The following is a 26731-nucleotide window of genomic DNA, read 5'->3' as shown; positions in this document are numbered from 1 at the left end:
GTGAGGATTAGAGTTTCTAGCATATATTTGGGGAGGGGGAAACAATTCAACCTGTAACGGGAAGCAACCAAGTCTGCCTGCCATGCAGTGATAGGTCCCTTCAGTTCTTCCTGCTTCCCTGAGCTTTGCCTTTGCTGCCTTTCTATCTGAAACCCGAATTTCCTCACCATACATGCAAAATATATTTCTTTTTACAAAAACCCTCCTCATAGTCTCAACTCTTGCCTTTCCTACTTTTCCTGCATGATTTTAGCTGAGCTCCAACTCAATTTACACACACACACACACACACACACACACACACACACACACACACATCTTCAGTATTGGAAATTCTTCAGCCAGGGAAAACTTAGTGAAAGTTAAGCAATATTATTGAAGAGTCTTGAAAAATCACAAAAAGGATAGTTATTGGGACAAAAAAAACTCTGGGTTTTGTTTTTAATGAACTTTGGCTGAAGTGGGAGATAGATTCATCATGCTGAGATGGGAATGTAATAGGAAATATTTTCAGGAGTCTGTATATTCATCAATGTCGCTTGAAGTTGGAGGGAACTTTAAAAGATGAAACTGAGATTTAGTTTATAAAAGAAATTAGTTGGGCTGGGAAGGTGGCTCAGTGGTAGAGCACTTGCCTTGCATGCCTGCGGCCCTGCGTTCAATTCCTCAGCACCACATAAGCAAAAAGAAAAAAGCCGGAAGTGGTGCTATGGCTCAAGTGGAAGAGCGCTAGCCTTGAGCTGAAGAACTGAGGGACAGTGCCCAGGCCCATAGTTCAGGCCCCACAAACAGACCCCCCCGCCCCAAAAAAAGAAATTGGTTAGCCAGTGCTTGCTGTACTGTTGAACTCTGATCAGGAGAGTCTCAAATTATAGACTCATGCTGTACACTTTCTCTTCTCTACCTATTATCGTTATTATAATGTGTTTGCATGGAGATGGAAGAATGGCAATTTTAGATTAGAAAAATCACCTCATCAACTTTTATAGCAGCTAGCATGCCTCAATTTGGTTTTGAAATGTGCAATTAACTTCCAAGTCCTCTCTCTATACAGGTACATTTCTCAAAGGAAGGATCTGGAATCCCTTGTTGATAAGACCCTTCTGAGTGTGGAATTCTTGTTTGTCACAGAGTCTCTTGGTGAATTTTTTAAAATAGGAAATTGCGAGGTTGTTTTGAGTCTGGAATTTTCAAAGAAGAGACTATAACTATGTGGGTTGCTTAAGGCATCTTGCTTTCAAGTCGGCTCCACTCTGTCAGTACAAAGGTCTTTTTATCTATGATCAATGGGGGGCTTCAAAGAGAGGAGCACATTTTACACACCTTGCCTATCCCCCATTCCACTCTATTCAGCTTTCATTGAGAAGGAGCCAGCACACATACAGACACAGGTGTGCGCACGCACACACACACACACACACACATACCTACATACATGACATGCACACAGGATAGCACACATGATCTGGAACAGGGACATTTCAAAGGCCAGTTCCCCACCCAGTGATGAGAAGAGATAAAATGATCTTTAACTCATTAGTACTCTGTTGGTCAAGCTCATTAGGAAAACATGGTATCAGAAGTTTGGTTTTCTGTTTGAATAATCTAGTATTTTGGAATCTACATGTTTGATATGCTGTCTTATTTAAGAACAACAGAGGCCTACATTAACTGTAACACACTATGATAAACTCTAAACATTTGGTGTAAAGAATAGGAACATGCAGGAAGGCATTGTTAGTTCTTCTGTCTGACCAAAGGAGAGTACAGATGCATTGAAAGAAAGAATTCTTGTAAGATGAATAATGGAGACTTTTCCTAGATTAGAGAGCAAAGAATTCTGGGCTAGGAAAATAATGGAAAGGGGAGGAGCTGAAAGGTTGTATACTGAAGGAATGAAGAGTAGTGGAGGTACCAGAACTAGAGTAGAGAGAGAGAGAGAGAGGAAATAAACATACAAAGTTACTGAGAAGAAAAAAAGAACATTAATAAAACAAAAAAATAAACAGGAAAACATCTTAGCATAAATATTTCACACCAATGGAGAGATTATAAATCTGCATTTGTGAAGTAGAGAGTAAAAGAAGTATTATACTATCATCTGAATTCTCAATGAGTATTTAGATGTAGGATTGTTCAGAGATTAGTGTGTTCATGGAAATTTTTCTGGAGAGGACAGACCTGAGGTGAGTTCTAACAAGAGACTTGAATTATTACAGAAAAGGGGAAACATTCTCCCTGAATGAAATCTTAGAAGCACAATTACTGTTTGCGAGACAAAGGTAGTAGATATAAAGAACAATAGAGAGATTAACTCAGTAATTATAAAGGAGATTTTAGTTGTTGGAATCACCTGGCACATTGGAATCTCCCAGGGAGGTTTAAGAAATACTGATGCCTAGATCCCAAGGTAGAGATTCTGACCTAATTGGAATGTAGTCTAAGAACAGACATTTTTTTGAAGCTCACCAGCTTACAGCTGGGTTTATAGCACGTTAGGCAGCTTTTCATCACCATAGGAAAATACTGACACAGGTCATTTAAAAAGAAAAGATTTATTTGCTTACATGTTGTGAGGTCCAAAGATGAATGCTTGTGATGTGAGTATTCCTTTTAGTTCTTGTTCATTTTGCTTTGGTGAGCAGATGGCCAGATCTCATGGTGAGAGTGGATGTGTATGGAACACTTTACATAAGTAAACAGGAAGTTAAACAGAGAGAGACTGGGATCTCATGATACCTTCCAAGGGCATGACCCCAATGACCTAGAGACTTCCCACCATGGTTCCATGGCCTTTTGAAGGTTCCATGGCCTTCCAAGAATCTACCCCAGAGACCATTCTCCCCACACAGTCTATCCCTGTGGGACAACTCACACCATGTCTGGAGCATAGAAGAGGGAGGGTTATAGAGAGCTATACCTTCCAAAGTACAAGTGTGGATTTGATGCCAATGGTAGTGCATGTTCCAAAGCAATGGAGAAACTGAATAGAAATGATCTTTTAGAAACATGAAGGAAGTTGATACTTGAAAGTGAATTGGAGAGAGGGTGAAGATCATGAATTAAATGAATCTGACCAGAAATTCATGCAGAAATTCCAGCAGGAGTTATCAGAGCATCAGGATATTACTGTGTTGTGGAGAAAAGAAGAGGAGGAAAGAAGCTGAGAACCAATGATAAATCATCCTGAGAACCAAGCGTCAGGAAAAGAAAGAACAGCAACTTGGAAGTGGGTGGATCCAGGTTCAAATTCCAATTCTGCTCAATTTCCAACATTACAACCTGGGCAAGTTCTTCATCCTCTTTCTAATAGTATCTCCACTGGGAGGAGAAAGATCATTTCAATCTTGAAGCAGTACGGCAGACAATAAATGAGGTCATGTGTCCTAAGTACCTGGCATAAAGCAAATATTGAACAGAAGCAATCTGGGTTGTCATTCCTGTAGAGCACAAAACAGGCTGGTTGATTCAGAAAAGTTCGCTTTGGAGACATATCAGTGACCTAAAGCTAACTCAGCAATGGATAAACTCGCAATGGAAGTTTACTTATTCTTAGCATGGCAGTTTTTCTTATTGCATAGGCCTCTTGGAATAGTGCTTGCACATCATACACGCCCCTTAAATGTCTCCCAAATTAAATATTTAAGGAATAAGTTTTGGGAATTGTAAAAAAATAGTTCTTCCCTCCTCCCCTCCCTACCTCCTCCTCTTCTTCCTTCTTCTTCTTCCTTTTCCTTTCTTTCTTTCTTTCTTTCTTTTTTCTTTCTCTTTCTTTCTCTCTTTCTTCTTTCTCATCCTATGCCTCCTCCTCCTCTTCTTTCTCCTCTTTTTCTTTCTTCTTCCTCCCATCTTCATTCTTTTGTGATGGTCTTTCTCCTTCTTTATTTGGCCGACACAGAATGTTGAGGCTTAAAGTCAAGGTCATAGCTTGTCACATAGGTGCTGTATCTACCACTTGATCCACAAACCCAGCTCATTTTGCTTTATTCATTTTCAGATATGGTCTCATGTTTTGTCCACTGTTGTCTTCAGACCTTCTCCCTATGCTATCCACATTGCTGGAATCACAGGTATACCCCACCATACCCTGTCCTCCAAATATGGTATTTATGTGAGCCTTCACCAAAATGATGATACAATATATAGATTTACCTAAGCAGCATCTCCTAAGATGATCAGCCTGAGAAATGTAAATTACCTTTTATTTTCAACAAATTAAACTGGATTAAAAAGGGGGTTGAGGAATAACAATAGAAAATGCTAATATAATGCTGATTTGCCTGTCACTATTCTCATTGCTTTGTGTGTGTTAACTCATCTAATCCTCATAAATTTACCATGCTGCAATGGCCTCCATGTTTTAAATAAATATACTGAGTTAAGTAATTTTCTCAGGGTCACAGAACTGTTGATGGTGGGCTAGGAGTGTCTGGCTTCTGAGTGCTTCTTTTGAGAGCCCTATGCACAGAGCACCTTGCTATGTACAGCAAGTTCTCACTGGGTAATGAGTTAGGGCTCTTCCATCATGCCTCAAACTCATCTCAACAAACTTCATTATTCTACCTTTACAAATGTAAAGAAAGCATTAAACTATATTCACCCTCCTTCACCTTCTCCATTTCCCCTGCCTTTCACACTAGTACCCCCAGCCCAGACAGGACTTACCTTACATCCTGTCTTTTATGATTTTTTTAGGTATGCTAATTGCTCAAAGGGGTTTCACCCTGTTTTCCACACATGTGTACAGAGTGTTTTAACCAGATTGACCCTATTTACTCTCCAATCCCACTTTCACTGTTTCATTTTGCCATCTTCATTCATGGATACAGTATTGTTTCTTTTCAGACACTCTTTAACCCCTCCCATTCCCCTCAAATGGGCTCACAAATGTGTATATGTCTGTGTGTGTGTGTGTGTGTATATATATATATATACATTATATGTATATGTATACATATGTATGGGTATATAAACATATATATTTCTATTTGTGTTTATGGGTATGTTTATCTGCACTTTTATCTGTCATTCTCTTTTGAATCTTGATTGGTATGACTTATTCTTCATTCTTTTTTTTCACATAAAAAAAATTAGTGGTAAGGAAATTAGTATTAGTGCCTCATACACGCTAAGTAAATTTCCTACCACTGAGCTACATCCTCAGCTCCATCTATCCCCTTCTAAAATGTGAAAAGTAAGCAAGCAAGTCATGAAGACTGGCTTGAAGTCACAGCTGCACCTGCACGCTGCTCACTGTGTCATGTTTCCAAAACATCTTGGCATTCTATCCTTCATGCACCATTCTGTCAGGACCTACAATAGGTTTTGTAGTCAGTTCACCTCACTTAATCTATCCTGTATGTCTATCCTTATGAATTTGGACACATCCCTAATATTGTCCACCTATAAAAATTATCTCAAAATCCTTTCAAAATGGGCATTATGTTTCCCTGTCATGAACTTAAAACATAGCAACCTTTCTGTTATTTTATTGTATTTTTGTTGAAAAGGTGATGAGCAGGGGGATTTACAGTTATATAAGTAAGGTCATGAGTACATTTGTTTTTAATCATTGTTACCCTATCCCTTATTATCTCCCATTTACTCCTCCATTTTCCCCTCTCCCCAATAGCAAGCCTCATGGGGCTAGTGGTTAGGAGCAGAAGGACTGACTCACCGCCTTTTGAAGTCCCTCCTCTTTTGTTCAGTTATGGGATGAGGAACAGAAGGTAAAGGGGGCACACAAGATGGACAGCCAGGGCTTCTCTATTGGAAGGTGGGGCAGCATATGGACTGCCTTTCATGAGATGCTCTGCCTGCAGAGAGGGAGAAACAGACGGTGGGCATCAGGCCTTGGGGAAGAATTAATCTGCATCCCCAGGAGCCCAGTGATTTTCAAATCCAATCTGTCCTGCTTGTTGTCTCTGATTGCTGACCTAATAGAGAAGAGGGTGATTTGAACCCAGAGACTGGATCTTGGTGCCTGCTGATCCCTCCCAGGCTTGGAGACTCAGCATTTATCTTTTTAATGACATATGTCTCAGTATTTCCCTTTCAAAGAGGGACAAGGTAGACATATGGGGCATTAGAGTTTCAGCAAACTCACTGAGAACACCTTAATAGACAAGCAAAATTTGATCAGTTTTGGGCTACGATTGAGAGATGATGAGAGAATAAACTGTAAATTCTGTTTTCTCTGAAACTAGTGCCTGATAACTAAAAAAAATAGTCTTAGAAATTAATTTGTTGACCATTCTGCAAGGCACCTATAATTATGCCATTTTCCTTAATTTGCACCAGCTTCCACTCTGTTCTCTGTATGCTTGCCAGAGATAGAAAATTGGCCTATCCAGAAACAAAAAGCTTATTAACATTACTGGGGTTACGTTTCCTTTGTGGGTAAATAGATGATTTTTAAAAAAGGACAAGTAATACAAAAATCATTTGCTAACTTGGATTTTCCATTGATGACGTGTGTTTATCAATCTTTATGGTCAATGTGGAAGTATACAGGAGCACATATCTTCAAGGGTGCCCTTCAGTTTGAAGCTCCCTTTCCCTCTCTAAGCCTTCTGCTAGGTTAAGAGTTCCCAATCTTTCTCCAATAAGCAAGGCTTTCAAAATCCATGTGGGCACCATGATTCCTCAAGCTCGACTTTAATTCACCTGGAGGAGGTTTAGGAAATAATACAAGTGAGTTAGATAAGAGATGTTAAATATCTTACCATGTGAGTCCTGACCGTACACAACAAAGAATTTCTTCTTTGTGTGTGTGTTTCTTTTATTCATTTTTAAATTGCTATTGTAAAGGGGAGATGTTTAGGGTTACAGTTATATAACTCAGATTATAAATATATATATTTTTTGAGCAGTGTCACCTTTTTCCTCATTTTCTTCTACTTTTTCCCTCATGAGCCCCTCCCAACAATGAATTTCTTTACCCAGAATCGGAATAGCTCCTATGTACTGAGACAGAAGGATCCGGCTACCAGAGCCTGCATCTCATATCTGTGCTTTGGAGCGGAATGTGCATGTCCACATATCCTGAATCTGATTAGCAGTAATGTGGAGTGAGTGGTCTCATTCATTTGTAGCATCACCTTGGTCTTTGGCACGCCTTTCCCGTTCTGCTTCCTTTGGAATCTAGGTTCAGCAGAACTGTTTCTAGATACCAGCTTCCTTCCACAGCCTCATTTCTGCCACATGAACTCGACCTTCATCTTGTTATTCTCATCAATAATAACAATTTGAGTGTTTACTTGGTAACAACAAGATGTTGGATGATTTTCTTATTTCATTTTGTCCCCATACTGTTGCCCACAAAGGGATATTAGAATAACATTCACGGAGGTGAAAATTAAATTTTCAGGTAGCTAAAAGTCTTGCTCAAAGTCAAACAGGAAAAAATAAAATATAGGGGAGTTGATGGAGACGGACTTTTATATCAGCTCTGTCCATTTCTTCACCATTTCAAGGTGTCTGTTCTACCCTGACTCTCTCCCAGCCTTTGTCCCTGTCTGATAGACTCTGCATTGTCTCTCCTTCCAGCTTGCTCACCAGACATGCTATGCCTTCTGCGATGACTCTTGTTCCTTCCTCATTTTCCTTTCAGCTTCTTTGGTTTTCACTTTTACTGAGTCTTTAATTTTGCTTCCTTGGGAATCTACTTGGGGCTAAAGGTCTTATATCAGTGTATCCTTATTTCCTCAATCAGTAGCAATAAAGACAGTATTACGTGTCTACGCCTCTTACTAGACAGTAAAGTCGTGTGACTTGCTGGACACTGTGTACCCAGTGTCTATCTGGGTCTGCAGAGACCATATGGTACACAGATGTCTGTGAGATACAGAAATGGTGGCCAGTTTACCCCCTCTGGTTCATTCTAAGAGCGGCTCAGGTAGGAGTTCCCTGACTCCAGCCCTCTGGTCACAACTAGTCTTCCTAATTGGGACTCTTTCAGTGAGACATAAGTGGGAACATTTTATTTTTTTGAGAAAGATTCTTACTGTGTAGTCTAGGTGTGTTTTAAACTCTCCTTCCTACTGCCTCAGCCTTCATAGTACTGGAATTACAAGTATGCACCATCATGTCTTACTCCCAGTGGGAACCTGAACAGCAGCTGGGTGGGGAGACAGTGGTTTTCGTGAGAAAGCATGGAGGGGCCTCCTGGTCTCAATGCAGGGCCTGTCGGATGCAGGAGCAACTGTGGGGCTGTAGATTCTACCGTGCACATAAGAAATTAAAATGGCTTCCTAGCCCATTCATTTCTCTAACTTTAGTGTAATTTAGCCAGAACTAAACTAGAGCTCAATGACGTAACTAACCCCAAGACTTTCTAACCTAACTGATAGCAAAAGAATTGTGGGTTTTGTAAGGACAACAATAGAGGAAGACCTCATTTCTTGAACAAATAATTTGTCATTTAACCCTGAAGAAAACAAACTCATGTCTTATAAGACAATGACTCAGATCCATTTTATAGGATTATACAAAGCTCCCACATTGTTGGTACCTCCAGAGGTGTGTGTGTGGGGGGGTCTACTTACTTGTTTATTTATTTTTCACTCTAATCTTCGTCCAGATCCTAAGAGGCTGATTTTGTACCTCAGGAAACAAATATTATATAACTTGTCCAAGGACGCAGGTGTCTTAAGTGGCTGAGATGGAATTTGAACTCAGATCTGTGTTCCTGGCTGTCTCCTGCAAATATGTTACCACCCTGTGGTTACACCCTGTGTTGGCTCTTCCTTGGCTCTGTTCTTTTACTTCCTCATTCTTACAGAGGTGGTGTCCTTTGCCACCTGGGCGAGCCAGTTGATCTCAGAAAGCATGAGGAAAAGGAAACTCAGATATGGTGTGTAGGTGCATGGACAGAAGGACACGGGGCTTTTCTTTGTCAAAGCAGGGACTGAACTCTGCCAAGCTGCATGTGCCAATGGTCTAAGAGTCAAACAGCAAGCCCCCTCTCCTTTAGGAATGAGCTTCATCAAGCAGAAATGAGTGGAAATATTCTAGGTCAGACATCTGGCCTGCTTTTGTTTATTCCTATTTGTGTTTTATATCTAGAAGAATATTCCATCTGCCTCACCCCCTACAAAAAATATATCCTCCTGAATATAATCAAAATGATAATTTCCTCCTTGGGGCTAGGCCGGCCCTAGTCCTGGGCACTCCATCGCAATTATCATCTATCTGCCAGTCTACTGTGCTGTTTCATTTTGTCAATCCATACTGATTTTCATGCAATGCAAAGAGTTGGCTGGTTTTTTTCTCTCCCCGCCCCATAGGCAGCTCAAATCCTTCCAGTCTCTAGAGGCAAGTGTGACTGCTATAAGTCAAAATGAATTTGCAATCCCCATGGTATCCTTTATCACTGTTGTACAAACACCTCTCTCTTAGAAACCTGAGTGAGGAAGCATCATTTGATACCTGTGCACCACCTGGCTCTCAGAGCTAGGCAGCAACAGCTCGCTTTCTTTTGTACAGTTGGCCTAGGCAGGCTGGGAAACAGATAGTCTTTCCCCCAAAGTGTCACCTCTGTGAAGCAGGATCAACGACAGCAGCAAACAGTCATCGCTAAATAAAAGACACCAGCAAGTGGAGGTGGGGGTATTGCCAGTGCTCCCTAAGCGTGGACTATTTTAGGTGTTCACAAGCGTGCTCCTTGATGATGGAGTCACTTCCTGTCCTGTATCCTCTCAGCAGGCACAGGACAATGTCACGAGGTGGTTGATGTAGATAATTACACGGCATGCTGCAGAGGCCGCTTTACAGCTTGTCATCAAGAGCAGTTGATGATCCGCAGGGGAGGTCTCTATTTCCATTGTCCAGAAAGCTGATGAGAGTGAGATTTTGGCGTCAGAGCCCTTGTCTGTCAGCACTGATGTAATCAGCTTTTGATCACTTCCAGGCTGTTTTCTGAATGATTTAGGGCTTTTATTCTGTGATTGCCTGCATTTCTTTCACAAGGAGGGCAGCGGGAGGGGAAGTGAGCGAGAAGTCCTGGTTTTAACTCATCAGCAGCTTTCCTGAAGAACTTCCCGTGCGATGAGAAGTATCACTCAATCATTGCGATACCTTGGAGGTAGTTTTTACAGAAACATATAGTTAACTTGCTGGCATTACCCTGTTTTTTAGAGTTGACATGCATGGGTGTAATTATTATTTTTTTAAAAGACTATGGGGTTGGAGCTCTGATTTCTGTGCACTAACTATAACTATAGCAACATCCAGGCCACTATGATTAAAGACCTCACGAGCTGTCATTGCAGTCTGCTTCTGGAAGCTCTCTCTTCTTTTCTCTGCACTCTTTTTGTTGTTGGTTTTGTTTGTTTTTGTTTTAAATTTTATTTTCTTGTAAAGATGCTGGATAGAGAGGTTATAGTTCTATCCGTAAGGTAATGAGTACATTTCTTGTCACTCTTTTTAGCTTGCTTCCTGGATTTCTTTAGTGTCTTTTGCTAGTTTCAAATTTTTCCACTCAGTTCCATGCTGGGAGAGCGACTTTGGGATTTGCAGTTATGTCTTTTCTCTTTCCTTCTCTTTCCAGAGCTATTCCTGCCCTCTCTTTTGCATCACTTAGATCTCTTAGTGTCATGGCCTGCAGGGTGCCAACATGTAGACATTTAGCAAGCATCTTAGATTTGGTTTGTTGAAAATCAAACTAAATAACCTTCTTTTTCTTCCTGTGCACCACTCAAATCCCCAGTTGCCACAGTTGCTTATCATTAGAAAATTTCTCTAAATCGCCTTTATCTTACTTGAAAAAAATTATTGAAGATTCAGTTACAATAAAAAAAGAACATGTACAAATGAAGAGGAGAAGAGAGGGCATACACAGTCAAGAATTCAATGTATATCCTACAAAATTAAGAAGAGTGAGGGAAAAGGTCTGTAGAGAAGGGATGGGTGAAGATGTTGAAAGAGGTGACATCGGTCAAAATGCATTGCATTCATAAACCGCTTTGTTAAATGCCAACTCCTTTATACAACTCCTTAAAGGTAAAACAATCTAACATAAAAAGAAATTTCAATCACAAGAGAAAAAAGAGCATATACTCTTTGCTATAGTTTGGGTTGGATTGAGTGTCTTCCAAAAGAACATAGTACTTGTAGGTTTGTTCCTAAATGTGGAGTGATTAGAAAGTGGTAGAATCTTTATGAAGAGGGTCTTACAGATGGTTCTTAGATCAGGGATGAGTTAGTTCTGTGTCTGCCTTTGGTAGTTCTCACTAGAGAGCTATTAAAAGGAACAAGTTAGTCTTAGCCAGATGTTTACACTTCCTGGCTCAAGATGTGACTGATATTGGCCTGCCCTGATATTGGCTCCCATCATTGCCATCCATAATCTACCATTGTCCACCCACCAAGAAGTGGAATGGCTAATGGTGGTGGCCTTACCACAGAGCCTTTTCCTAGTCCTAGTCCTAGTCCAGCGCACTATTCCTTTATAACTGGGAGTGCAATGAATCTCTTCCTAGGTGGACCCTATTATTTATGAGGATGTAAAAAATGAATCCTTTACACTGTTGGTGGAACTGTAAACTAGTGCAAGCACTATGAAATCAGTATAGAGATTTTTTAAAAATACAAACAAAATTAAAAAGACCTACCTCATAACCCCACTATACCACTATTGGACATATATCTAGAGGAGAATAAACCAACATCGAGAAGTGATGCCGGCACACTCATGTTTACTGTAGCATTGTTCACAATATCAAGCTGTGAAAATCAGCCTGGTTGTCCAACATCTGATGAATGAATAAAGAAAACATTATAAAGAATAAACATACACATATATGTACATATGTGTATATATACATACATACATCTGTACATACACCATGGAGTATTATTTACTCATGAAGAAAATAGAATTGGAAATTACCATGCTGAGTGAGATTAAACCATAGTCAATAGCTGGGTGCTGGTGGCTCATGCCTGTAATCCTAGCTACTCAGGAGGCTGAGGTCTGAGGATTGTGGTTCAAAGCCAGCCCAGGCAGGAAAGTCCATGAGACTCTTATCTCTAATAAACTACCAGAAAACCAGAAGTGGCGCTGTGGCTCAAGTGATAGAGTGCTTGCCTTGAGCTGAAGAGCTGAGGGACCACGCCCGGGCCCAGAGTCCAAGCCCCATGACTGACCAAAAAACAACAAACAAACATAGTCAAAGAGCCAAACAGCATTTGTTCACATATGAATCTATCCCCAAAGTTATATAATAACAGTAAAGGAACATGAATATGAGCTAGAGAGGGGACAAACAGGAGAAGACAGGGGGGAAAGTAGAGGGTACTAGAAGGTGAAGAGAATTGAAGTGTAGCATAATGACATACACCAACTCCCACTTGAGAAAGTGAAGGAAGAGAGGGATTGAGGGAAGATAATAGAGGAGATGAATTTATTCGAAGTACATCGGATGCATCTTTGGAATTGTCACAATGAAGCACTCTTGTGCTACTTTTTATTTCTGATTCCTGATCTTGAACTCCAGGCAGCCTCACATTCACTCAGTTTGCTTGCCTGGTAGGTGCTCTACCATTTGAGCCATACCTCTAGTCCTGTTTTTTTGGCTGGTTGTTTTGGAGATGGGGGTCTCTTAGACTTTTTTTTATTGGGATGGCTGCAGATGGTCATCCATGTCTTAACCGTAAGACTCATCCAGCTCAACTCCCTCCAGCTTTCTCCCTTATACTGTCTTAAAACAATTTCAACAAGTTTCATACATGCATGTAAACTACTTTGGCCATATTTATCCTCCTTCACCCTCTCTGATACCCAATTCTGTTGCAAAGCCCATTGTATTTTTGTACCATTAATGTATGCTAATAAATTTTAAAGGATTGTTTCCCTGGTATGTTAGTGGGGGGTAAGCACATTGCCTTAGTAATACATGAGAAAACATTTAATGGCTTATTGTCCCATATTTCTCATTACTCACTCAAGAATATTAGCATCATTGTAGGCTTGTCCTTTCTTCTTTCTTCAAGTGATTCATTGTTTTGGGGCTTATATCCTCTAATAGGCTATGAAGTCATTGCAGACATGAACTTTGTTTGGTTTACCTTGTTTCCACTGTGGTCCCTTGCACATATTTGTTGTCACAGAGTGACATGAAAGCAGAATTTTAGTATCTGGTTGTTCCAAATTTATATAAACTTTGCTTGGATTTTACTAATCCAGAAAGATACCGACGTGTTTACCAAAACCCTCAGATCAAACACCGCTTTCCCCTACCTTTCTCTGGAAAATGTGTAAATGCTTAGAATAACCTGCATTACATGTGATCTTGCATTCCAGGTTTTATTGTTTATTGTCTCTTGTATGTTGTTGTACCCAACTGTACATCCTGCTTTGGGCATCATTCAGGTCCTTTGGGGAGCAGGTAAGTAGGTAAATAGGAGTGAACAATCCCTTTAAGGTCTGTGTGCATTTATACTGCAATAATAAACAAAGCATGGCATCTGCATCAACTATCCTGATGAAGAAGTCAGAGAGACATCTAGGATGTCTTCTTGATGTCAAATACTGGGAAATAGGAAACAACTTTGAGACATTCTAGAACCAAATCTGACAGCAGTTTCATTGCTATAGTAGAGATTAAGTGGGAACCCAATGTAGGGAACATTTTTGTGTGTGTGCCATAACTAAGGGAATCTTTCACCACATTCATGGCCTCCACCGCACACCCACACACAGATACAACACACTGCATTGACCTTTACCTTTACCCCAACCTCAACGTGCTGAATCATAAATTCTCTGGCTGGGCTCCTGTGACTTTTCAACACTGATGGCTAATGTCTGAGTATGTAAGGGGAGTGGCAGATGTTCGGTCAGACTTGATGTGTGAATTGCTCTACCTATCTTTCTACTATTTCTATGTACACTGCATTCCAGAGCCTTGACAGGATTCTGAGACAAAGATCTCCTATTGGCCAGCATCAGAATTTGGTCATTTTGCTCATCGCCTTGAAGAACCAGCCATAATGTCACAGTCATGTCACAGGCATGATGTCACAGGATCTCTTAAAACAGATCAAGTTAGGTAATCAGGATGCTATTTATATCCCTAAAACATCCCCAACAGAGAGTTCAACAGCATAGCAGCAAAAACCAGTCACAATCTTTACTGTTCTAGAAGTTACCTTATACTTCTATTTCCATTTTGCTAATTAGGATGTGAGACTCTGGCTGATCCACGAAAGCACTTCTAGTAAGAGCTAGAATTTTTCATTTCATTAAAGAATAGAAATACTACAAATAGTAAGAACAGAATAGTCAGAAATAATTGCCATGGAGTAATATCTTACTTGATGGTGTCTATACATAGTTATGACACATAAATAGCTTCTAGGCTTAACACAGACAAGCAATGGAATTTCATGTAGGAGCTGTGCTTCTTGAACTTTGATATTTGTGTGCTTTGTATTTTTAATGAGCTGGTGTTAGGATTACAACTATTAATGGTCTACATCTTTCTATATTGGTAATGAATTTCTATATTGGTAGTGAGTACAGCCTTCTCAGTTCAGTCAGTGGGCTATTCTGCGTTGAGTGAACCATTGGGAAGATACTCTTAAATATTTTGGCTCTTTAGTGAGCCCTCCATTCCTACAACTTTCCTTGTCAAGTGAGCGGGAAATGCAACTCGAAGTAGTAAACTATTCCAGCCTCAGAAATTAGAGGGAACCTAGTTCAGGGAGAAGAATTAGAAATCAGCCCATAAAAATAAATGGATCGGTTTCCATAGTGATGGGAATCTTTATCTCCATAGTTTTTATCCTGTGTTCCCCTACAGATCCCTTAGGTAGAATAACAATAAACTCAAAGAAACATTTTATTATCTTAATGGATTCTTAATTTAAAGCCCAAAGCCTTTAAATTATTTTCCTATGGATACCATTGGCTATAATTTTTGGAATTGAGTACCTGCACAGAAGTTCAGAAGGAATACCATCACTGGAACCCACCACACAGGAGGAATTGGGTGGGGAAGATGCCAAGGGTGACACAGGCATTTTGTATGCAGCCTTTCCTTATGGGTAATGCACCTGTCATGTTTAATATTTCATTGGTGAAGCAATGTGAATCTGTCTGTGTTCATCTGCCGAGTGAAATTTTGCCCTGATGAAGACTGCACGTGGTGAACACGACAGGACTTCCTCATTATTCCCCTAAATCATATTTCATGCAAGCAGGAGGAATCCTCACTAGCTGCAAAGCCGGAGCCTCTGTCCTTTACACCCTTCCCCCACTCCTCACAGCCCTTTCTTTACCTTTATTTCTGAAGCTGCAACTGGGAAGGATGCCAGCGGAGGCTTGGTAACTGGAGATTAGAACAGGGCTACAGGGACAAAGGACCCAGAAGAACAAATTCTTGGGCAGAAAAGTCTTAGGGTGCAGGTAAAGGAACTGGAGCCTCCCTACAAAGGCAGAGAGAGTCAAAATATTCTGTGGGTATATGGCAAACTTATTGGACACATGGTTCCTATGTGGAATGGTACAAATGACATGAGAGGAAATCACCACAAGATTGTGGCAAAACACCTGTGAGAGTGTTGGGTGAATGCTTTCTGTGAAGTTATCTCAGTGGGAAAAAGTCTTCTTGAATCCTTTCCTGGGTTTCCTATGAGAGGAGCCAAGGCTCCAATTGGGGAAGGATTAGAGGGTTCTGACTGTTGGTCCCAGGCAACTATTAATCCTACCCCTTCCTATTCTCAGAAGTTTGAACAGTAAATGCTCAGGGCACAGTGTTCACAGCTCACCATGAGAAATCCAGCCTTCCACTATGGACAGTTCCTCTATTTTTTTTTCTGTAACTACATATATAGTTTCTTGACAGGTTTGTGTGGCTTTTGTAATATAGTCACTGCTGGATATAGGTGATTTTAAGCTAAAGATAATGGAGAGGTAGGAATGTAGCTCAGCAGCAGAACAATTGTCTAGCATGCTAAAGGCCCTGGGTTCATCCCTCAGCATTGACTTGAAACCCTATCTAAAGATACAACTATCTAAAGGTAAAACTATCTATAGATAATAATAAACCCTAAAGATATGACTATGTAATGATAATAGTAAATAAATAATAAATTGAAATCATGAGAAAAGAAAAAGTAAAGGTAAGTAGAGCCATGAAGGCATATTTATGGTGATGTGAAATAGAGAATGAAGCCCTTGCTTCTTCCCTACACTATAATATTGAAGTTGTATCATCATCATCATCATCATCAATACCACCACCTATAAAGCATTTCTCCTCAAGATATGAGATTCTGGAGGAATAGACAGGAGTCTATTTTCTATCTCTTTTCTTCCAATAGGTAGTCTGTTCATTTGTGTAGCTGCTATCATAAATCAATCAATATAGAAACAGGAAGAGCTTAGAACCAAATAAACTTTGGAGCAGTAAGACTGTCTACTAAAACATAACAGTAGAGTAGAGTAGGAGAAGAGGGGGAAATAAATTTTGGAGACTTGTTTTCTCTTACATATTTTTCAAGTTATAAAACATTGCATGTTTAGTATAGCATACATAGAGTAACAGGCAAAAAAAGAAAGAAAGAAAATGAAATGAGAAATCACTTTTATCCCAGAATGATCATGACAAACTCTTTGGGATTTAGAGGTCTTATGTATCTCACTGATACTCATATATGTGTAAATGGACGTGTGCATGTTCACATGTTTGGAGGGAACAAAGCATCCTATCAGAATCACTGTTTGTGGAGTAGCTGCACAATGTTTATTAGAAAAGCTTTCTCAGCAAGTGAGAGCTTAAAATCAATTATGAGAAGAATTTATGTGGGCACCTCAAGTAGTGATAATAGGAAAGATCTGAAGAAATAGTGGGGAGCATTTTATTATTTTATTTGGGCTCACAAATGTTTTCCCAAGGATAGCCTGCTTTTTCCAGAGTCCTCTGTCACTAGGATCAAGTGAGTACCGTCAGAAATATTTGGAGTGTGGGATCAGAAAATTGTTGTCGACCGCTTAGACTAGTCCTTCGGTCACCTTCAGCCCAGTTTTATCATCATGAAGGCATATCCACATAGCATTAACATGAAGATCAAATGAAATCAGAAACATACTTAACAGTGTCTAGAACATAGAAGGTAATCAACAGAGGGTAGCCAATTCAAAGGGAATGATTCATTCTTTCCAGTTTCTTATGGAGTAGGTTGGTGGGGAGTACCTAGAATTTGGAATATGAAGATGAGTCTGAGTTGAGCGACAATGATTGTGATTATAAGGCACTTCATTCATCCTATTGCTTATTTTTTGAGCTCTAATTCTCAACCACCTGAAATCAATTATATAATGAAGTGTTAATTTAATGGATTTTGTATAATAGATGCTGATCGTGATAGTGACAGATCCTTATATATCACCTGCACCAGAATCAACGCCAAATGCATCAAACACCATGGAGCCAAAGCAGACACCCTGAAAATATTACAGGAAGAAATAGGAGAAACTCTAGGGATCCTTGGCCCAGGCTGAAATTTTCTTAATAAAGACCCAGAAACACATAAATCAAAGAAAGTTTGGACAAATGGGATTGTGTGAAACTGCAGAGCTTCTGCATGGGAAATGACATACCTAGAAAGATCAATAGAAAGTCCATGGATTGGGAGAAGATCTTCACTAGCCATACAATGGACAAGGGTTTCATATCTAAAATATACTTAGAACTCAAAAAATTAAATCCCCCAACAACAAATCCTCAAAGAAACAACTGCCCGATTAATAAGTGGGCTAAAGATTTAAAGAGAAACTTCTCTGAAGAGGAAATAAGAATGGCCAATAGACACATGAAGAAATGGTCAACCTCCCTAGCCATAAAAGAAATGCAATGGGGCTGGGAAGGTGGTTCAGTGGTAAAATGCTTGCCTTGCACGTATGAGGCCCTGGGTTCCATTCATCAGCACCACATAAGCAGAAAAAGCCGGTGGCGTTATTGCTCAAGTGGTAGAGTACTAGCCTTGAGCTGAAGAGCTGAGGGACAGTGCCCATGCCCAGAGTTCAGGACCCACAACCAATAAAAGGAAGAAAGAAAGAAAGAAAGAGAGAGAGAGAGAGGAGAGAAAGAAAGAAAGAAAAAAGAGAAAGAAAGAAAGAAAGAAAGAAAGAAAGAAAGAAAGAAAGAAAGAAAGAAAGAAAGAAAGGAAGAAGAAATGTAAATCAAAACAACATTGAGATTCCACTTCACCCCATTAGAATGGCTAGAATCAAGAACTCTAATAACAGATGCTGGAGGGGATGTGGACAGAAGGGAACCCTACTGCATTGTTAAGGGGAGTGTAAACTTGTTCAACCACTTTGGAAAGCGTTATGGAGGTTCCTCAAAAGACTCCACATAGAGCTCCCCTATGATTCAGTAATCCCACTTTTGGGCATATACCCAAACAATCACAAACAAGGCTATACTAAAGCTACCAGCACAACTATGTTTATTGCAGCATTATTTACCATAGCTAAGATATGGAACCAACCCAGATGCCCCTCAGTAGATGAATGGATCAAGAAATGTGGTATATATGGAATTCTATGCCTCCATCAGAAAGAATGACATCGCCCCATTTGTTAGGAAATGGAAAGACTTGGAAAAAATTATATTAAGTGAAGTAAGCCAGACCCAAAGAACATAAGTCCCATGGTTTCCCTTATTTGCAATAACTAACTAGTATATGTCTGGGACAAGTAGAAAAGATCAAAAACTATGTACATATGACCATATAAGATGATGTTAAGAGAAATGAACCCCAAGGTAGGGACACAAGTGGTTTTTTCTTTCTTGCTATTGCTTTTTAATGTATTTGTAATGTGCTATGTGATTTTTTTGTTTCTTTTGTATGTTCTTCTCCCACATTATAACCTGTTCTCACTGTATTTGATGTGAGTGCCCTGCATCTTGTATATACATTTTTCTAATTTGGAGAGGGGAAGGGAAATAACAAAATGCTTGCATAAGGATACAGGTTGACCCTTTGTAACAATGAGATGTACAAGACACTATGTTGAAAATGAACTTTACACCTTCACTGGGGGAGGGGGGATTGTTAGGTAGTGTGGAGTTAGAATTGGGGAGGTGGGGAGGGAAGGGATGGTAGGGGAAAAACAAAGGAGAAGGTAACAATGCTCAATAGTAAATATACTCAAAAGGCCGGGCGCAGGTGGCTCACGCCTGTAATCCTAGCTACTCAGGAGGCTGAGATCTGAGATCGCGGTTCAAAGCCAGCCCAGGCAGGAAAGACCGTGAGACTCCTATCTCCAATAAACCACTAGAAAAGCGGAGTTGGGGTTTAGCTCAAGTGGTAGAGCGCTGGCCTTGAGCTGAAGAGCTGAGGGACAGCGCCCAGGCCCAGAGTTCAAGCCCCATGACCGACAAAAAAAAAAAAATAGTAAATATACTCATTACCTTTTTCATGTAACCGTAACCCTTCTGTACAGTATTTTTACAATAAGAAAAGTAGAAAGAAAAGGGAGAAGAGTTTCAGCTCCACAATATTATTCTAGAGGTGGATGAAAGTTAGGTTAGGGAGTGACATTTTGTTAGTTCTCAAATCCTATACCTTCACCCTGAAACTATGTGTCAGCTGTTTTTAATTATGGCTTTAGAATCACTGGAAGAGATTTTGTTTTGTTTTCTGCCTGAAACCCATCTGAATGAGAATCACTGAGAGTGTAGGCTATAGATATATACACACATACACCTATACACACACATATACAGATATATACATATGGATATATATACACATGTGTGTATATATATGTATGTGTATATATGTGTGTATATATACATATACATATACATTTATATATATATATATATATATATACACATATGTCAGTACTGGTATTTGAATCAGAGGCCTCTTATTTGCTAGGCTGGTGTTCTACCACTGAGCCACACTTCCAGCCTTTTATTTTACTGGTTATTTTTTTAGATAGAGTCTTGCTTCCTACCCAGGTGTACTCTTGGATTGTGATCTGCCTATTTTAAACTTCTGTTGTAGCAGGGATAATCCTGTGTGGCTCTTTGGTGATGTAGCAGCTTTCAGATATAGATTCTATGATATAGATTCTATAGACTAAAGTTAAGTGGGAGGTGAGAATGTAGGTAGGTGGTACTTATTCATACTTATTTATACTTATCTAGTATGAATAAAGCCATGGGTTCTTTTCTTAGCATTGCTTAGACACTTCAATTGATATGTTGTCTTGAAACTCCTTTGTACAACTAAAGATAATTTACATTTTTAGTGTGTAATCGCTATGCGCAGCTTCTTCCATGATGATGAATTCTCATAGACTTTTCTGCCTGAGCTGGCCTTGACCTGCTTTCCTCTCACTCATAGGCTCTCAAATATCAGACCAGTGCCCTGTTGGGGATCATATATTTATGTGGTCCTTAGGTTACTGGCAAAGTGTACCAGCATTGAGGACTCCTACTTTATCTCTGAAAGGAAGCTACTGGTAAGAGATAAAAGTGTTTATCATAACTCAGGGGATTTGGACAGGAAATCTGCTGGCACCCATTTCTCCAGGTTGGCAAGAAGATGGAAAAACTAGAAACGAGCCTACTGCAGCCAGGAAAGCCAGTTTGTCTATGAACAGCAGCTCTGCCCAAGCCACTAGGGAATTCAAGGGTAGTTGTTGCCCAGCGCAGTGGGGAAGATCCCTGTGAACTTCAGATGGCCTGGGATCATTAGGATTCTGAGCGTGCATCCCTGGTCTGGGCGACTGCATCCACCTATTCCCTGTCTTCCTGGCTCTGGCTTTAACCCTCTGCAAGCTATTTTCTGCACAGTCTAGCAGAAACCCATGTTTATTTTCTATTACTGCATAGTAAATTGCCATAAACACTGTGGCATGAAACAGCCATTTTATAGGCACATTTCTGCAGACATGGAGTAGTTGGGTTCTCTGCTAAGCATCTTGCTAGGCTGAAATCAAGGTACTGCTTTGATTGTGTTCTGGCCAGGAACTTGAGATCTGCTTCTAACCCCAGGCAGGTTGCAAGCAGTTTCTTCCCCTTTTTAAATGGAGGGTCCTATTTCCTTGCCAGCTGTCTAGGGACTACCCTCATTTCCTTTAAGCCACTACCACTTCTTCTATGGTGTCCTTATTAGCTGTGAATCTCCTTATCAGGAAGAGATCTGGACTTTCATATGGTTTGGTCAAGCTTAAGTAAAGGAGAATCTCCTTGGCTTAAAATCAAATGAGTTGGGACCTTAATGAACCTCAAAACCCTTTCACAGATATAAATTAGTGTTTAAAAACTGAGAGAAAATATGTATATACAATGGGATGGAAGTCAAGAGGACTATGTTAGAATTCTGCATAGCATAAAGTCTAAATATATGCTTAAAACTCTTCATTCTACCTACTGGATAAAGCCCACATTCCTTAGCATAGCTTATAATACCCTCTGACATCAGACCTATCTCTCCAGACTTCTTGTTACCCTGTGCCTGCACCTTACTCAGCTGTATGTTGAAAACAATTTTCTTGAACTTTTGTGGCTCTGTGTTTGATTTTGTTCTTCTAAACTTCAGCTATAGTTCTTCCCTGTGCTTACAATGCCTTTCCATCCCTACTCACATGAAAATGTGCGCCACAAACTTCCTCCCTACAAACTTCCTCCTCTCCAGTAATCTTTCTCTGGTTTCAATCCTGCACACAATGAATACTTATTGACCACTTACGATGTGTCAGCCACTGTCCTAGACACTGGAACTATCGCAGTGGTTTGGACTATGTCTTTCTATTATAGAGTTTACTTTCCACTGGGAAAACAGGCAAAGCATAAAACTACCTATAAGATTTGTCAGATTGCAGTAGTGCTATAAGAAAGAATAAAGAGAATAGACAAACAGGGATAGATGAATTGTCACTTTAGGTACCATCAACCCATAATGCTTTTGTGATGGTGACTTCGGAGCAGAGACTTGGAGGAAGTGAGGGGGTGAAAACCCAGAGAAACAAGGGAAGGGCCTCGGGGTCATTGCCCTTGCTGTTTCTTTTGTCCCTATTATTTGCTCAATGGATGAATGAGCAGCAACAAAATGTTGCAGGCTAAAAGAACAGGAAGCACAAAAGCTTTGTGGTAAGAAGTCCTTCAATGCTGAGTTAATATTTGTTTGACTTGATGGTAGTAATTAGACTTCTTGGTAAGAATTGTAGCCATTGGAACATGATACAAGTCAAGGTCTGTCTCCTGGATTGTGATATTGACAAGCAAAACAAGGAATCCAGCCCAGTGTTGCAGATCCAGTTTGTAATCCTAGCTATTCAGGAGGCTGAGAGCTGAGGATTGTGGTTCAAAGCCATCCAGGGCAGGAAACTCCATGAGACTCTTATCTCTAATTAACCACCAGAAAACCAGAAGAGGAGCTGAGCCTCAAAGTGGTAGAACACTAGCCTTGAGCAAAAGGAACAGCACCCAGGCCCTGAGTTCAAGCCCCACGACTGCATAACAAATAAACAAACAAACAAAAAACAAGGAATTAAGCATCAACTAAGTAAACAAACTGGGTTCACTACAAAATACTAAGGACCTATGAAGCCCTCAGGCCTCAAACAGGAAAACTGAGGATAAGAATCTAACCATAGGGATAATTTGACTGTATTGAGAGTGATAGTCATGGGGAACCTAAACTTATTCCTAGTTGTGAATTAGATCATCATGACAGCTAAATTGGGATCATCATCATCATCATATGTATTTTATTATTATTATTTGTTGATGAGTGCATGTGCTGATACTGAAGCTTGAACTCAGGAATTGGGTACTGTCCTTTAACTTTTTAACTCAAGGCTGGTGTTCTACCACTTAAGTCACATCTCCACTTTTGGCTTTTGTGGTAGTTAATTGGAAGTGAGAGTCTCAAGGATGTTCCTGACTGATCTTGCTTTGAACCTAGATCCTCAGATCTCAACCTCCTGAGTAGCTAGGATTACAGATGTGAGCCAATGGTACCTGGCCTTGAGCTGTCATTCTTAACATTATCTTCACACTTGAAAATATGTAATGCATTTACCTCATTTCACTAAAAATAATAGCTTGGAGGATTGTCTCCTGGCCTTTAAAGATGTCAATTAATAAACATTTTTCTTGCGGTCCTGGTATTCACAGGAGTATTATCAAATCAAGTCTCACAGGCATGAAAGAAAACAGATGTAATAAGGTCTGGCAATTTGGGCTTTCCTGATTGTAAAGTAGAGAAACTTTGTCAAAGTAACTTGGTTTTGTTTTGTTTTCTTTTTTTGGGTCCGGTCGTGGGGCCTGAACTCTGGGCCTGGGCACTGTCCCTCAGCTCTTCAGCTCAGGGCTAGTGCTCTACCACAGTGCCACATTCCGGTTTTTTCTTTTTTGCTTATGTGGTGCTGAGGAATCGAACCCAGGGCCTCAGGCATGCAAGGCAAGCGCTCTACCACTGAGCCACATTCCCAGCCCTGTCAAAGTAACTTGGGAAAATAGTGTTTGCACTCTCTCTCTCTGTGTCTCTCTGTCTCTCTCTCTCTCAATATACATACAATTTATTGTGTATATATCGATAGTATATATGATATATATGTATTATATGTGTATGTGTGTATGTATATTGTAGTAAATCAATAGATATTGATTTACTACTATAACTAGAACTAAATCTAGAGAGCTCTCATGGTTCAACTCTAGGAAATAAAGTAAGCATGCTCATGTTTTTCTCTTTTTCCTTCTATACTAGGTCTGCCTCTGGGTGTCCGTTTTCTTTATCTTTCTTTGCTATGAGGCCTTTTCTGATTACTCATACTTTCTACTATCTTAACACTTTGGACTGCATGTGCCTTTGGCTTTCTGTGAATTTAATTCTGCTTCATGGTGGCTTTTTCAGCTTCGATTCAAACCACTAACTGGTGTGGCCTGTCTGCATGACTTAATTCAAATTTAGGAGACAGAGAACTTAGTTGTCCCAGCTCATCTTTTTTTTTTTAATGCCCATAAGCTGAAGGATTAGCCTGGCTCAGATGCCCACCATTAGTTTAATTACCTAAAGCCTGGATGAGGGTAGGAGGAGGGGAGAAAAGAAAAGGGATTATGTGGTTTAAAATGTAGGTGCCTACGTATCAGGAGCTAAAGGTGGAGCCAGTCCCTTCACTTGAGGGTATGGGTGAGCTGACATGACATCTCTAATTCAGGAAATGACATGAGTCCTTCAGGGGGATTGAGAGTTCACTCTGGAATGTAAATATCAGCCACCTTCAAGCTCCAGTTGTCAAGAATAGCTTTTGATAGTTTTGGATCCCAGCAAGACCAGTTTGGAAGAGGAGAAGGTAGTGAGCAATTGAGGGAAAAGGTTAAGGGCCACTTTTAATTGAGATGAAGCCATTTCTTTTCAGAGGGCTGCACATGTCATCCCTTCTATACCAGACAATAGAGAAAACAGAGAGATGTGTACAGCCCTCTAGATGAATCCAAGACAAGAACTGAAGGGAAGCTTGGAGTTCTCATAATGACTGTTAGTGTGTTCCAGTGATCCAGCCCTCATTCATCGAAGACTCACTGGTGCCAGGCACTGTCATAGATAGTGGGAGTCTGGCCACCCTTCCCCATTTTTACCTCTCCATTCCCCTTCTATTATTCATGTCTATACATATAGCATTTTTAGCTTTCTGAAATCTTACCTACTTCACTTGCCTATTTTGTAACATCCCCTCCCCCACACTCACCCAGAATCTATGGATCAATGCTCCATAAGGACAAGGATTTTCTTTGCTTTGTTCAATGCTGCATTTGCATCTAGAAAGTATTTTGCTCAATGATTACTCATTGAGAAAAATCAGCAAATTCCATCACTTCTCTGAATTATTTGCACAAGAAAGAAGAGAAATTACATTCCCAAATTAAAAACTGTTTCAAGTATTTCTTATACTCATTAATGGACATAAATGAATTTCTGAATTTGAGAATTTTCCTCTTTTACTAGGTATATGTAAATATGTATTCAACATATTTACCAATACATTAGTTAGCGTAGGTTGTGTTATGCTAAAATAACAAATTAGCTCCTAAAATCTTTGTTTTATCTCAATACAACATATGCAATATAGGGTTGTAGGAGCCATAGTGTGGGATTACAAATTCTCCACCATTCTTTGACAACATAATGCTTCATAGTTTGCTTCTACAAAAGAAGACACCAAAATAATAACTGTGACATTTGCTCAGACCTTGTTTATCAAGTCTACATTGTCCTCCAATAGGACCTCCAATAGGAAAGCTGAAAATGTCTCCTGTGTATCTCCTGTGGAGTAGTCATACTAGTTTGCCATAGCCAATGACAGGGGTGTAGGGCTCACAAAAGACACAGAAAGCTCTTGGAGAGCTCAACATTGACTTTTCAGGCTAAGTTGTTTAGTTTTAACTATTTTTAAAATACAAAGTTAGACCTAAGTAATAATAATTACATGACTCTCATTACACATATATGAGTAACATTTAAAACCATTTTTTTCCAGCAAATTAAATGGGAAATGGTAGCAATAAGATGCCCAAGACTGATGACCGGCCCACTCAAGTAATCCAGTTGAGAACCAGACCTGTTATGAAACTTGCATATACCATAGTACCTCTCAGTACTCATTCTCTCTTCCCTCATTGGGAGGGAATTCACTTTTACATTCTAGGAGTGGGAGGTTGCTCCATAGGAATCCATTTTTTCTGAGCAGAGATGGCCATGTGGACCTGACCTCTGGGTCCCATTAAGCAAAAGCAAGATTGTCTTCAACAAACAAGTTTGTTGCTTTTTCTCTAAGTATGAAGGAAATTCCATCTTATCAGCCCAGCCACTGACCTCAAACACTCAGGCTTGACAGGAGGAGCTGTGCATTGTGTCAACAGGCCTAGTTTTCATAAATTCACTCTGTTTCACATGGAAAATATTTGCAGGAATGATATTATCAGCAAGCAGTGTAAAAAATATAATTAAACAACAACAACAACAACAAAGCAATTAGATGTCTATTCCTCTCAAGTTCTTAAAAGTTTAATAACTAGATAGACTAGTTGAAAAATGAATTTGTGCATATGGAAGAAATGGAATGCCGAGCATTTAAATATGTCCATTATTATAAGTGTATGTTCACTGAGACAAATTGGAGAAAATACAAAAATGCACACACAGAATGGAACTCAGCAGCAGGACTGAAAAAAGTGTATTCTTTGCTGCCTCCTTTGTACAAGGCAGAGATAAATGGAGAATCAAACCATTTCTGCCACCATGAAGTACTACTTAGAGATAATCATTGTTGAACATTGAAACATTAAACAGAAATCCTTGCAGTCATTTTTATTTGCAGTCACACCCATATTGAACTGAAGCAAATTGTCACAGACACAGCTTGCAGCAGCTGCTTTGGATGTGAACTCTTTTCAAATCAGAGACATCCTCATAGTGGACCCTCCAAATCAAGCACAGCTTTGGAGGGATACTACAGTTGGAGATAGTACTGATTACAATCAATCAATCAATAAACAAATATCTGCATCAACAGCACAGCTTTCAGTAAATCAGCACAATTATGTTTCTCAAATGTGTGTGTGTGTGAGGGGGGACTTTTAGAGAGTAAACAAGAAGTGAACCTTCTCAAATTGGAAGATTTCATATTAAGCTGAATTCATAGTTAATGGTAGGATTGCCATTCAACTGCATTCTAAATTTCAGACAAAGCAAATAC

This window comes from Dipodomys ordii, unplaced genomic scaffold (assembly GCF_000151885.1).
Source record: "Dipodomys ordii isolate 6190 unplaced genomic scaffold, Dord_2.0 Scaffold49, whole genome shotgun sequence".
Classification (NCBI taxonomy): domain Eukaryota; kingdom Metazoa; phylum Chordata; class Mammalia; order Rodentia; family Heteromyidae; genus Dipodomys; species Dipodomys ordii.
This window is presented reverse-complemented; position numbering follows the sequence as displayed.